The following is a 15,277-nucleotide window of genomic DNA, read 5'->3' as shown; positions in this document are numbered from 1 at the left end:
TTTCAAACACACTGTCATATTGGGTATGTTAAAAACATTACTTTGTTTTTATGTAAATCTTTACCAAGGTTCCTGTAACTTCGGGTTTTTTTTTTTAATTCTTTCATTAAAAAAAAAATTAAGAATCTGAAAAGATTGGCTCAGTCCTTTTAACCTCTAAGATGTCCAGATTCTTACCCTCGGGAACTCACCCTGAACTCTGGCATAACAGTAGCACAATGAATCTGCTTCTGTAAACTTGGAAGCTTCCAGGAGTGTACATAACTGCGTCTGTTAAATGTGTGAACCATTCAATGGATTTTTCACCCCATGTTTGCCTCTTAGTCTCCAAGGAAATGACGCAGATTTAGTCTGTTTCTTATAGTGTAGTAGATAAGTTCTTGGGCTCTGGGGTTCATAGTTTACTAGTTGTATAACTCCAGCAAATGCCCTAAGTCCTGCTTCCTTATTTGTATAATTAGATTAATAATTGTACCTACTTCACTTACCTAATTTAATCCCCATGTGCAAATGCATGCAAAGAGCATTTAGAAAATTAATTTTTGCCTGGGACAAATTAATGCTCAATTAATGTTATCTACAATTATTTTTATTTTTCTCTATTCTTCCTAATGCAGTGTACTGCTGCTGCTGCTGCTAAGTCGCTCAGTTGTGCCCGACTCTTCTGTGACCCCATGGACTGCAGCCTACCAGGCTTTTCCATCCATGGGCTTTTCCAGGCAAGAGTACTGGAGTGGGTTGCCATTGCCTTCTCCGAGTGCAGTGTACTAGGAGGTTCTTTGTTATTCATCGTTCTTTTCCCTCTTGTATGGTAAATATTTAACCTTTTCTCATGTCACTGGGCTTTACCAATTCACACTTGGAGTTCCTCAGAGGTAGAAGTGGGAGTGAGGAATATAGAGACACAAATACAAGATTATATTTTCAAATTTCTCTTCCTCTCAGCAGTGTAAAAGTGGAGAAACTTTTATTTTGTTTTTTCACTCTATTTTTTAAAATTCTTTACATTATTTGATACTCTTTGTTCACTAATGCTCAAAAGATTTCAACCTAGGCAGTTGTCAGGTATGTGGCCTTAAGAAAGTGAAGTCGCTCAGTCATATCTGACTCTTTGTGACCCCATGGACTGTAGCCTGCCAGGCTCCTCAGTCCATGGGATTTCCCAGGCAAGAATACTGGAGTGGGTTGCCATTTCCTTCTCCAACTAGGACAGTAGTAGGAATTAATTTTTCAGGTGTAGTTGATTGGTAACTAGGGAAGGAGTGAACTGTAGGACAGATAACTTTCAGCCAGATATGGGGACACAGAGGTTGACTTCTGCCAGCATTGGATGAGCTCAGGCCAGGCTGTGCAGGCCAGAACCTTGACCCCTGTGGGGTAGGGCCAGGCACCCATGCTTACCACAAGCTTCATTAGCTTCAGTGCACCTCATGTGGCTGATAGATTCTGATCAACTGGGTTTTCTAAGCAGTTACAAATAAGTTATTTTCAGTTTTCATCCATATAGAAGGTTTAAAGCAGATCAGTTTAATTTATATTAGTATTGGGGAAAAATGGGGAGTGACAGCAAAGTATTGAAAATGTCTTCAAATTTGGAACACCCCAAATCAACATCCAGTATTTAAGGAACACCTGAGTATGTAAAGCATTAGTCCAAACCATGTAAATATTAAGTTGTAAAATTTCCCTAAACAGTCCTTGATAATTAAGGAATCTAACTCATTTCTGCATGTAGTATACTAAGCTGAAAACAGGTGACAGTAGAGAATTGTAAAGTCATTGATCCATTTTTACTGCTAGCGTGGCTATGATCATTCCTGTCACAGAGATCTGGACTCAGGTACCATATTAGCTATGTGACCTTGGGAAATTCTCTGCCTCAATCTTATCCTCTGTAAAATAGTATAATACTACTACTTACCTTATTAGAGTTATTGAGGGGATTAAATGGAGCAATATTAATACAAGGAAAGCAGTTAGCATAGGGGCTAGCATGGAGTACACATTTAAAAAATATTTATTACTTATTTATTTATTTTTGGCTGTGTTGTGTCTTCGTTGCTGTGTGAGCTTTTCTCTAGTTGTGGTGGGTGGGGGCTACTCTCCAGTTGGGGTACTCAGGCTTTTCATTGCGTTGGCTTCTCTTGTGGAGCACGGGCCCTAGGGCGTGCAGGCTTCAGTAGTTGGAGCATCAGTAGTTGCAGCATGCGGGCACAGTAGTTGCAGCTCCTGGGCTCAGTAGTTGCAGCTCCTGGGCTCAGTAGTTGCAGCACGTGGGCTCAGTAGTTGCAGCTCCTGGGCTCCGTAGTTGCAGCACGTGGGCTCAGTAGTTGCAGCTCCTGGGCTCAGTAGTTGCAGCTCCTGGGCTCAGTAGTTGCAGCACGCGGGCTCCGTAGTTGTAGCTCCTGGGCTCAGTAGTTGCAGCACGCGGGCTCCGTAGTTGTAGCTCCTGGGCTCAGTAGTTGCAGCACGCGGGCTCAGTAGTTGCAGCTCCTGGGCTCAGTAGTTGCAGCACGTGGGCTCAGTAGTTGCAGCTCCTGGGCTCAGTAGTTGCAGCTCCTGGGCTCAGTAGTTGCAGCACGCGGGCTCAGTAGTTGCAGCTCCTGGGCTCAGTAGTTGCAGCTCCTGGGCTCAGTAGTTGCAGCACGCAGGCTCAGTAGTTGCAGCACGTGGGCTCAGTAGTTGCAGCACGCGGGCTCAGTAGTTGCAGCTCCTGGGCTCAGTAGTTGCAGCACGCGGGCTCAGTAGTTGCAGCTCCTGGGCTCAGTAGTTGCAGCACGTGAGCTCAGTAGTTGTAGCTCCTGGGCTCAGTAGTTGCAGCACGCGGGCTCAGTAGTTGCAGCTCCTGGGCTCAGTAGTTGCAGCACGCGGGCTCAGTAGTTGCAGCTCCTGGGATCGAGAGCCCAGGCTCAGTAGGTGTGGTGCACGGGCTTAGTTGCTCCGCAGCATGGGGGAATCTTCCTGGGTCAGGGATCAAACCCATGGACAGATAGCGACTTTACCACTGGGCTACCAGAGAAGCCCCAGAGTACACATTTAAAGAATGTTATCAGAGCAGCATAATCCCTTATTGTGAGGAAGCTGGAGAAAATTCTAATGAAAAAGCAAAGTATAGTGTACCACTGGGAATCCGAATTTATACTTTACAATATGGATAATATTGAAACACAACTCTTGGGTTATTATACACATTAAGGGAGTTAGAAACCACAGGCAGAGGAGAGGCTAGAGTATATATTTTAGTAAAGTCCCATAAATGCCAAATTTGGGGCATTGATATTTGGGAATCTCTTATTCAGAGGGAGAGAGAAGTTAAAATCACTTTTCCACTAGATGGCATCAACCAATATTTGAACTAACATTTGTTTCTGCTTATACTTTTCTTTCTGTGATTACAAATTTGTCCTTATTTTGCCAGTTGTTTCCTAAATTTGAAGGCATCTATTTAGGAATAAAGGGTTGGACACGACCGAGCGACTGAACAACAAAAATTTTAGGAACAAAAGTCACAAAAATTTTATTAGTAAGTTACAATTGTAATGAGTTCATTAAAATCAAGGGTCTGACAGATAAATGCACAAAAAGTATGAAAAAAATCACAGTTGAAAAAATACAGTTGATCAGTAAACACGTAACTATTCATCCTCAGTAGTAAAGTAATGTAAGTTTCAAACATCAAAGAAGTTTCCATTTCTCACCTATAAAATTATAAATATTTTAGAAATGTAATTAGTATTTGCCATTCATTTATTAATTTATTGAGTGCCCACTATGTGGCAGATACTGTCAAAGTTCTCCAGAGAAACAGAAATTGATTCTGAGTGTGTGTGTGTGTGTGTGTGTGTGTATGTGTACAGGGAAGAGTTCATTATGAGGAATTGGCTCACAAGACTATGGAAACTGAGAGACTCAGGAAAGCCAGTGGTGAAATCCCATCTGAATCCCTGAAGGCTTGAGGGCCAGAGGAATGGATGGTGTAAATCCTAGTCCAAGGGCAAGAGAAGACAGATGTTCGAGCTCAAGCAGCCAGGTAGGAAGCAAAAGGCAAGAAATCCTCCTTCCTCCTCCTTTTTGTTCTATTCAGACCTTCAATGGATTGAATGATGCCTATTTACATTGCAGTGAGTTATCTATTTTACTGAGTCTACTGATTCAAATGCTAATCTCATCTGTACCTCACAGACACACCCAGAAATAATGTCTAACCTGGGCAGCCCTTGGCCCAGTCAAGTTGACACAAAAAGTTAGTATCACACTGCCCTTGAGGCTGTAGCTATCCTCTGCATACACTGTAATACAGTTTTTAAAAGTAAAAACTCAGCACAATACCAAAATGATTATTAAGTATAAGTGAAAAAAGAAGGATACTAATTTTATTCATGAGTACAATTATTTTTTATTTATTTTTTTAACACCAAAAACATTATGTTTTGAGGTATAGCTGATTAACAATGTGATAGTTTCAGGTAAGCAGTGAAGGGACTCAGCAGTACATATGCATGTATCCATTCTCCCACAAACCCTGCTTCCATCCAGGCTGGTGCATAACATTGAGCAGAGTTCCATGTGTTATGCAGTAGGTTTTTGTTGGATATCCATTTTAAATATAGCAGTGTATACATGACCTTCCCAAAGTGCCCCCACCCCAGCAACTATGAATTTGTTTTCTAAGTCTGTGAGTCTCTTTCTGTTAGTACAATTATTTTTTTTAACCAAGAGTTTAGGGATAGAAAAAAAGAATAAAAATCAATTATTGGTTGTCTTTAGGTGGTTGGGATATTCCTGAATTGTTCTTTCATTGTTTTTCTCTTTTAAATTGTTTCTTTAATAAAGTAGTTTTAAACTATAAATATTACCAGTTAATATTTGAGGTTAATCATTGATAGATGTGTATCTTATTTCAAAACTATTGATTCAGTCAGTGAATATTTATTAAGCACTTCCTGTATTCTCAGTATTATATAATAGGAGGTAAAAAGAAGAGGCATAAAAATGTGAAAGATATGATCCAAATTATGGACTTAAAAAGTTCATAATCTTAAGGGCAGTATGTAGCATAGGATAAAGTTAACTAAAAAGCCTGGTTTATACATGATGCATTTTTGTGTATTTATTCAGCATTTGTTGAATTTGTTTTGTGCATCAGGTACACAGAGGAGGGAGTGATACTGTGCCTAATGGAAGGGCTGAGGGAGTAAAGTATGGGTCTTATAGACTATCAAATTACGTACTTAGACCTCAGGAGACACCCATTTTAGCCCCTTTTATAATCTCTCTTAATCCATGAAAACAAATTTTAATTTTGCAGTGAGGATATAGACGGTTGCTGGCAGACATGAGTATGATCAGCTTCCATGTTTGCTCAGTGGTAAAGAATTCACTTGCCAATGCAGCAGATGTGAGTTTGATTCCTTGGTTGCAAAGATCCCCTGGAGGAGGGCATGACAACCTACTCTAGTATTCTTGCCTGGGAAATTCCTTGGACAGAGGACCCTGGTGGGCTATAGTTCATGGGGTCTCAAGAGTTGGATAAGTTGTAACTCTCAACTTATAACTGAACAACAACAATCATCAAAAGACTATAAAGCAGCTCAGATAAGAATGAATAATACGGATTTGAGTGGATATTGAAGGAAGTGAAGCCGCTCAGTCGTGTCTGACTCTTTGAGACCCCATGGACTGTAGCCTGCCAGGCTCCTCCGTCCATGGAATATTCCAGGCAAGGATATTGGAGTGGGTTGCCATTTCCTTCTCCAAGGGATTTTCGCCCGCAAGGGATTAAACCCTGGTCTTCTGCACTGCAGGCAGACTCTTTACCCTCTGAGCCACCAGGGACATTGAAGGGCTACATGTTAAAATACATTTTTAACAGCTTCTATATGTAAGCATCAGATTTCAAAACTGATTACAAAAATGTCCAGATTTGATCTTCAGCTTAAAAGTTCAGCATAAGTAGGGAATGTGAACATGTGAAAAGCAGAATAGTATTTCTTAAAGACTCATCAGCACTATTTTGTTCTTTAAAATATTCTTTTTATTCATATTTTGAAATATTAAAAAAAAACAAGAGGTCATTAAAACAAGCGTATCAAAGAGAAAGTGACCAGATAAAGCAATTCCTCATAATAATTTATCTACTTAGAATAAAGGAAGTCAAGGAAAAATGGCAGGAAGTTGTTTCCAACTTGGCTTTAAATAGGAATAGTAATAGTGCCCATCTGTGCTGGGTACTTAGGCCCTCCCTACCTCCATTTCACCCTCCTTCTAGTTGGAGAAGTTGGAAAGCTAAAGGTACATTTTCCAAAAAAATAAAAGTACACTTTCCAGACTCTTGCAGCTAGGCTTGTGGATGTGCACACACATGAGATTTGAAACAGAGACAGAAGCAAGCTGCCTGCAACAGGGAGTGCTGACAAGTGGGTTGCATGGGCTTTGCATGGATTGACTCCATGTTTCTCTCTGAACAGATCTCAAATATGAGACAGCTGTGGCAGCAATATCAGTGGTAGCAGCAGAATCTTCTGCCCTCCGGATCACAGCTATGAGGGTGTGACCTTATGCCAAACCTCAGAGCAAGCCCCCTATTTCTGCTCTTCCTGCTCTTCAAATGAATTTATAAGCATGTACTTCACTATATTAAATTCCTTTATATTGGAAATGCCTAAAACAATTTATTTTTCCCATCCTGAATCCTCAGTGATAAACTATGGCAGAGTGTTGATGTAAGAATATAACATAACAACATATGTAAATCACTTAGAATAGTACCTGACACTTTTTACTCAATATATGGTAGTTATTAAAATTTTTTATCAGGGAATGAGTTCGAAATGCAAAGAACAATGTAGGTCAGAGGTTGAAAACTATGGCTTGAGGGCCAAATTGAGCCCACAGCTATTTTCATAAATAAAGAAGTTTTATTAGAACACAGCTGCTATCATTTGTTTACATGTTGTCTGGGGCTGCTTTCATCCCTCAGGGTCACAGTTCCAACAGAAACAGAATCAACCACAGAGCCTAAAGTATTGACTATCTGGTCCTTTACAGAAAATATTTGCTTACCCCTGATCAGAGCTATCAAAAAGAATGAGGAGTACAAGGACTAGGAAGCATTCGTGAAAACTGTCATCCTCTTGACAAGAGTTGTCATAGTTAGGAAAAATAGTTTGGGAAGTTTACTTTCTGCAAAGGTTCAAAGTAGAGCATTAAGGAGTGGGGAGGATACTGTACATGCAAAATTCTGATTTTATAGATAAAAATTGGAGGAATCAAAGGAGGCAAAACTGATGTCACCTGAGGCCTCAGCAAGTAATTTGGTAGCATTCATAGTACGAACCCTAGCCATTTCCTAAGGTTTGCTTCTGGATCGTGCAACCCAACCAAACGTCTGTGTTAACTTCTTTCATACCCAGCTGGTCCCTAGTTCTTACAGTTTGTTTCTTCATAAATTCTCTGGCATTCACTCACTTTGAACTTCATAGTCACTGTTCTAATCCATGCCTCAGATATTTTAAAAGTGTGGTTAACTGAATATAGTCCTAAATTCCTTGTTTTTTCATTTTTCTCCTTTAAAATTCAAGCTTAGACACTTCCTCCTTTTCTTTCTCATTGGCAACTGTGTTAAAATTTTCACAGAAAAAGAGATTATTTATGCTTGATTTATTACTTTTCAAAAGATTCATTAACACATCATTATCCCCCAAAGTCCATAGCTTACCTTAGGATTCACTCTTGGTGTTGTATAGCCTGTGGATCTGGGCAAATGTATAGTGGCATGTACGCTTCCCAGGGGCTCAGTGGTAGAGAATCCGCCTGCCAATGCAGGAAATGTAGGAGATGTGGGTTTTATCCCTGGATTGGAAAGATCCCCTGGAGAAGGAAATGGCAGCCCGTTCCAGTGTTCTTGCCTAAACAATCCTGTGGACAGAGGAGCCTGGCGGAATACAGTCCATGGGGTCACAGAGTTGAATGACACTGAGCAGCCGAGCGCACAGACGCACATGATGGCGTGTCCACACCACTGTGGTGTCGTCCAGGGTTTTTTCACTGCCCTAAAATTCCTCTTTGTTCCACCTACTTTTACGTTTGATTTTAAAGTTCTATAGTGTTTTCAATTTTAACTACGTGTCTTAGCTTTTGTATCTTTTCTTTACTCCTCTTCTCCCTCCGTCTGCATACCTCCTCCCCCTCCTCCCACTCCTTTCTTCCCCATTTCCTTCCTGCTGCTGGATAAATACGATCCATATCATCTGACAGCACTTTTCAAACTTGAATGTGCATGTGAGTCACCTGGGTAGCTTGTTAAAATGCAAATTCTGATTCAGTATGACTGAGATCATACTAAATGGGAGGTTTGAAATCCTCATGTCTTAAAAGCTTCCAGATGATGCTACTGACTTTCAGATCACACTTTCAGTAGCAAAAATTCAGAACATTGACTCTCAAACTGGGACGATTTTGGCCTCCAGAGGACACTTAGCAATGTTATGGAGACATCTTTGTTACAACCGAGGTGGTGCTACTGGGTAGAGGCCAGGAATGCTGCTAAACATCTTACATCTTATGCACAAGATAGTCCCTCACGACAAAGAATTATCTCAACCTAAGGTCAATAGTGCTAAGGCTAAGAACCCTGCTCTAGAATGATCTTAAAAACTGTAAATACCCAATGTGTATCTTCTATGACTCTAACAGGTTTTCTTGAGAGTTTTTTTTGGAGGTGGTGGTGGGGTTAGTTGGTAGGAAAAAGCTTTCCAGGTTGCTCCCAGTGAGGCCTTATAGGTTCCCTCTTCTAAGCCAGCTCCTGAAAGTGTTTTTTACATAATATCAAGAAGAATTTTTTTCTTTCAAAAGTCTCCTAGCCTTCAGGTAGTGTTGTTGTTCAGTCCCTAAGTCGTGTCAGACTCTTTGCAATCCCATGAACGCCGGACTTCCCTGTCCTTCACTATCTCCTGGAGTTGACTCAAACTCATGTCCATTGAGTCAGTGATGCCATTCAACCATCTCATCCACTGTCACCCCCTGCTCCTCCTGCCCACAATCTTTCCCAGCATCAATCTTTTCCAGTGAGTCAACTCTTCATATCAGGTGGCCAAAGTATTGGAGCTTCAGCATCAGTCCTTCCAGTGAATATTCAGGGTTGATTTCCTTTAGGACTGAGTTCTTTGAACTCCTTACTATCCAAGTGACTCTCAAAAATCTTCTCCAGCACTACAATTCAAAAGTATCAATTCTTTGGCACTCAGCCTTTTTTATGGTCCAGCTCTCACATATGTACATGACTATTGGAAAAGCCATAGCTTTAACTATATGGATCTTTGTCAGCAAAGTGATGTCTTTGCTTTTTAATATGCTGTCTAGGTTTGTCATAGCTTTTCTTCCAAAAGCAAGTGTCTTAATTTTGTGGATGCAGTCACTATTCTTAGTGATTTTAGAGCCAAAGAAAATAAAATTCTGTCACTGTTTCCACTTTTTACCCATCTATTTAACATGAAGTGATGGGACTGCATTCCATCATCTTAGTTTTTTGAATGTTGAGTTTTAAGCCAGCTTTTTCACTCTCCTGTTTCACCCCCATCAAGAGATTCTTTAGTTCCTCTTTGCTTTTTGCTATTAGGGTGGTATCATCAGCATATGTTACCACCCTAATAGCAAAAAGCAAAAATGCATTGGAGAAGGAAATGGCAACCCACTCCAGTGTTCTTGCCTGGAGAATCCCAGGGATGGGGGAGCCTTGTGGGCTGCCATCTATGGGGTTGCACAGAGTCGGACACGACTGAAGTGACTTAGCAGCAGCAGCAGCAGCATATCTGAGGTTGTTGATATTTCTCCTGGCAATCTTAATTCCAGCTTGTGATTCATCCAGCCTGGCATTTCGTATGATGTACTCTGCATACACGTTAAATAAATAGGATGACAATATATAGCCTTGACATATTCCTTTCCCAATTTTGAACCAGTTTGTTGTTCCATGTAAGGTTCTAACTGTTGCTTCTTGATCTGCATTTAGGTTTCTCAGGAGACAGGTAAGCTGGTCTGATATTCCCATCTCTTTAAGAAATTTGCCAGTTGTGATTCACCCAGTCAAAGGCTTTAGTATAGTCAGTGAAGCAGAAATGGATATTTTTCTGGAATTCCCTTGCTTTCTCTGTGATCCAAAGGATGTTGGCAGTTTGATCTCTGGTTCCTCTTCCTCTTCTAAATCCAACTTGAACATCTGGAAGTTCTCGGTTTTATGTACTGCTGAAGCCTGGCTTGAAGGATTTTGAGTATTACCTTGCTAGTGTGTGAAATTAGCAGAATTGTATGGAAGCCTGAATATTCTTTGGCATTGCCTTTCTTTGGGACTGGAATGAAAACTGGCCTTTTCCAGTCCTGTGGCCACTGCTGAGTTTTCCAAATTTGCTGGTGTATTGAGGGTAGCACTTTAATAGCATCATCTTTGTTCTTCCAATTTATTAAGTGAAAACTATGAATAGAGTTTTTCATGGTATTAACATGATTTAAAAAGGCCTGTAATCCTAGAAAAGGATGAAGAAAAATTAAGGCAACAGCGTTATAAACTTGAAATGTGTGACCTTATTTGGCTTTTGTGTTATCCATATTTATTGGTGCTTTTTGGAGTCTTAGGAAACAGCTGAAGTGATTCTTAAAATGATAACCAATAGATGTTTTACACTGTATATGTTTCCTGAGAATCTTCAGATTGTATCAATCAAATAATCAATGATATAAATAGAAATGAACCTTAAAAGAAGCCTTTTCCTGTATTTAGATGAGCAAGATGGGGACCAGCTCTAAGAATCTTCACTCTGACTGTAGGAAGCTATGTTTTCCAAGATAGAAGAGATTTGGGAATTATTTGACTCTCCAGCAACACAGCCCACACAAAAGACTTACTGCCTATGAAAAATACGATGATTTTACTAGAATCATGATTAAATGAAGGTAAAAATAAAAGTATTTTTCTGTAAACTATGGTCACAATTCTGAGTTTTTGCAAGCCTGCTTTTCCTGGTTTTCTCAGCCTGTCAGGCATCTCTGGATGACTCATAGCCCAACATTGAACTTCCTACCAGACACTTACTGTTTGGCCTGCCAGCACCTGGGGCACACACAGCCTTGGGATTCATTCTGCTCTGGTTTCTTCTTGCTTTCTTTCCACATTTTAAAATAATACCACATTTTAAAACAGTGTTTAGACTTGTCTCTGAGAATATTTTCTTTTAATGTAACGGACTCATCAAAATCATAATTTACTCACCGACATATTAATCGAATTCATAAACTGAAAAATGTTATATAAGGTGATTAAATCAGACAGAATGATCCTCTTAAAGTTAATATCTCACTCCCCCCCAACTCTCCCTCCTCTTTGCTAAACTTAGTAAATGATACCAACATCCCCTGCATCACCTGGGCCCCAGAACTGAAGTCATCCTCTGCTTCTCCCTTCCTCTTACCTCCCACATGCAATCAGTCACCAGTTCCTATCATTTGCATCCCTTAATCTAGGTCCTCATGACTTCTGTCCTATTTTTCAACAATAGTCTTTAACAGGTCCTGCCTCCAGTCTTTTCTTTTATCAATTCAGTGTTGCCAGAATATTCTTTTAATGTAAAAATTAATCACAAAACTTAAGTAAATGCTTAAAATGTAACTTCCAAACTCCTGAATGCGTTTGCTTTAGGGGAAATTTTGGCTTTAATCCTCCTGGGGGTCTCTGAATTTTTATATATATAACATGTATGTATATATATATATATATATATATATATATATATATATATATATAAATTATACAGTTAGTATATATATTTACTTAATAGATTAATTTTTAGAGTAAGTTTAAGTTCACAGCAAAATTGAGTGATACGTACAGAGAGTTCCTATATATCCCGTCCCCAAAAAACATACACAGCCTCCTCCACTATCACCATCCCCTACCAGAGTAGCACATTTACTGGAATCAGTGAGCCTACATTGACACATTATTATCACCCCAAATCCATAGTTTTTCATAGGATTCACTGTTGGTGTTGTGCATTTCAAGTGTGTGTGCTTAGCTGCTCAGTCATGACCGACTCTTTCGGACAAATATGTAATGACAAGTATCTACCATTATATAATAGTATCACACAAAGTATTTTCACTGCCCTGAAAATCACCTGTGCTTCACTTGCTAATCCTTCCCCAAAGCCCCTGGCAACCACTGATTTTTTTTTAATGTCTCTATAGTTTTGCCTTTTCCTGAATGTCATATAGTTGGAATCATATAGTATGTAGCCTTTTCAGATTGACTTCTTTCATTTAGCAGTATGCATTTAAGGTTTCATTTATATGCACTGATAGCTCGTTTCCTTTTACAATATTTTTCAACAAAATATTGAAAAATATTTTATTTTCTGGGTATACCATGGTTTGTTTATCCATTCACTTACTGAAGGTCATCTTGGTAGCTTCCAAGTTTTGGCAATTATGAATAGAGCTTCTGTAAACATTCTTGTGCAAGTTTTTTTGTAGACATAAGTTTTTAACTCATTTGGGTAAATACCAAGGAATGTGATTGCTGGATCATATGGTAAGAATATATTTAGTTTTGTAAGAGATTGCCAAACTGTTTTCTAAAGTGGCTGTATCATTTTGCATTCCCACCAGCAGTGAATGAGAGTTCTCATTACTTTACATCCTCATCAGTATCTGGTGGTGTCAGTGTTTTTGATTTTTGCTATTTTAAGAGGTATGTTGTAGTATCTCATTACTTTAATTTGCAATTCCCTAATGATACATGAAGTTGAGCCTCTTTTCATGTTTTTTGCCATCTATATATCACCTTTGGTGAGATATCTGTTGGGATCTTTTGCTCATTTTTAAATTGAATTGTTCATTCTCTTGTTGAGCTCTAAGAATTCTTTAAAAATTTTAGATAACAGTCCCCTATCGAATATGTCTTTTGTAAATATTTCCTCTCAGTCTGTGGCTCATCTGCTCATTCTTTTCATATGTATTTTTTGTATATGAGAGTAAATGAAAGTTCAGAATCCTGAGACAGGTATAAATTAGAAGTATTTTTTTCCCTTAAGGGAAAAGACCTTTTACTTTTACTCAAAACATTCTTTGGTATCCAACATCTATTTTCTGCACTCATTCCCTAATTTTCTGATTGCAAGGCTTCTCTCCATCATTGTTAAACCCTTTCAAAGATACGAACAGAGATTTTTGGCCATTTGCCACCCAATTTATGAGCAGTACACAAAAAAGAGATGCACCCAAGGTCAAGGGCTGTTGTCTTGGCTGAGCCATTATTTTTCTGCAAGATAATTGAAGTCAGGACCTTCAGTTACAGCTTAAACTTTCTCATTTGACACATTGAGAGTGAATCCCCCCAATCTCTTACAGTGATATTGCAAAGTAGAAAGAATGCAAGTCTTTCTCATGTTAGAGTGTAAGATATAGGTTCAAGATGGCAGAGTAGAAGGATGTGCGCTCATCTCCTTCTGCAAGAGCACCAAAAGCATGACTAGCTGTTGAACAACCATCAACAGGACACTGAAACCTACCAAAAAAGATAATCCACATCCAAAGGCAAAGAAGAAGTTGCAATGAGATGGTAGGAGGGGCACTACCATGATAAAATCAAATATCATACTTGCCAATTGGGTGACCCACAAATTGGAGAACAATAATAACAGAAGTCCTCCCAATATTGTGAAGGTTTGGAACCCCACATCAGGCTTCCCAGCCTGGGGACCTGACAAAGGGCCTGGGAATCCCCAGGAAATCTGACCTTGAAGACCAGCAGGATTTGATCATGAGACTCCCACAGGAATGGGGGAAACAGAGACTCCAGCCTCGGAGGGCACAAACAAAACCTTGTGCACACCAAGACTCAGAGGACAGGAGCAGTGACTCAATAGGAAACTGAACAAAAACTACCTGTTAGTGTTGGAGGATCTCCTGTGGGAGTGGGGGTTGGCAGAGGCACGCCACAGGGACGGGGTTGGGGGGGGGGGGGTACTGGCAGCAGCTGTCTGCGAAGGTCCCCTTTGAAGAAAATCCTTCTGAAGGTTGCCATTAACCTGACCTTAGAGGGCTGGGTCGCCTCAGGCCAAAAAACTACCAGGTAGGGATCGAAACCCCACCAGATAATTGGGTTAAAGCTTTATTGAGTAGCTAGGCCCTACCCACCAGAGCGAGACCCAGTTTTTCCCACCACCAGTCCCTCCCACCAAGAAGCTTACACAAGCAGCTTAGCCTCCTCCATCAGAGGGCAGACAGAAGAAGCAAGAAGAACCACAATCCCACATCAACAAAACAAAACCACATTACAGAAAGTTAATCAGCAGAAAGTTATATCCCAGATGAAGGGACAAGATAAAACCCCAGAAAAAGAACTAAATGAAATGGAGGTAGGCAACCTTCCAGAAAAAGAATTCAGAATAATGATAGTGAATTTGCTTCAGGATCTCAGGAAAGGAATGGAGGCAAAGATTGAGAAGATGCAAGAAATGTTTACCAAAGACCTACAAGAATTAAAGAACAAACCGAGATGAATAATACACTAGAAGGAATTCATAGCAGAATAACTGAGGCAGAAGAATGAATAAATGACTTGGAGGACAGAATGGTGGAAATCACCGCCTCAGAACAGAATATAGAAAAAAGAATGAAAGGAAATAAAGACAGCCTAAGAGACCTCTGGGACAACATTAAATGTATGAACATTTGCATTTTAGGGGACCCAGAAGGAAAACAGAGAGAGAAAGGACCTGAGAAAATATTTGAAGAGATAATAGCTGAAAACTTCCCTAATATGGGAAAGGAAATAGTCAGCCAAGTCCAGGAAGCACAGAGTCCCAGGCAGGATAAACCCAGGGTGGAGCACATCAAGACGCATGGTAATCAAATTGACAAAAATTAAAGACATAGATAAAATATTAAAAGCAACAACGGAAAAACAACAAATAACATACAAGGGAACTCCCATCAGGCTATCTGCTGATTTCTCAATAGAAACTCTACAAGCCAGAAGGGAATGGCATGATATATTTAAAATGATGAAAGGAAAGAACCTACAAACAAGAATATTCTACCCAGCAAGACTCCCCTTCAGATTTGATGGAGAAATCAGAAGTTTTCCAGGGGAGCAAAAGTTAAAGGAATTCAGCACCACCAAACCAGCTTTACAACAAATACCAGAGGAACTTCTCTAGGCGGAAAAGAAGAGAAGGAAAAGCCCCACCTACAGAAAGTAAACCCCAAGCAATTAAGAAAATGG

Source organism: Cervus elaphus, chromosome 17, assembly GCF_910594005.1.
Source record: "Cervus elaphus chromosome 17, mCerEla1.1, whole genome shotgun sequence".
Taxonomy (NCBI): domain Eukaryota; kingdom Metazoa; phylum Chordata; class Mammalia; order Artiodactyla; family Cervidae; genus Cervus; species Cervus elaphus.
This window is presented reverse-complemented; position numbering follows the sequence as displayed.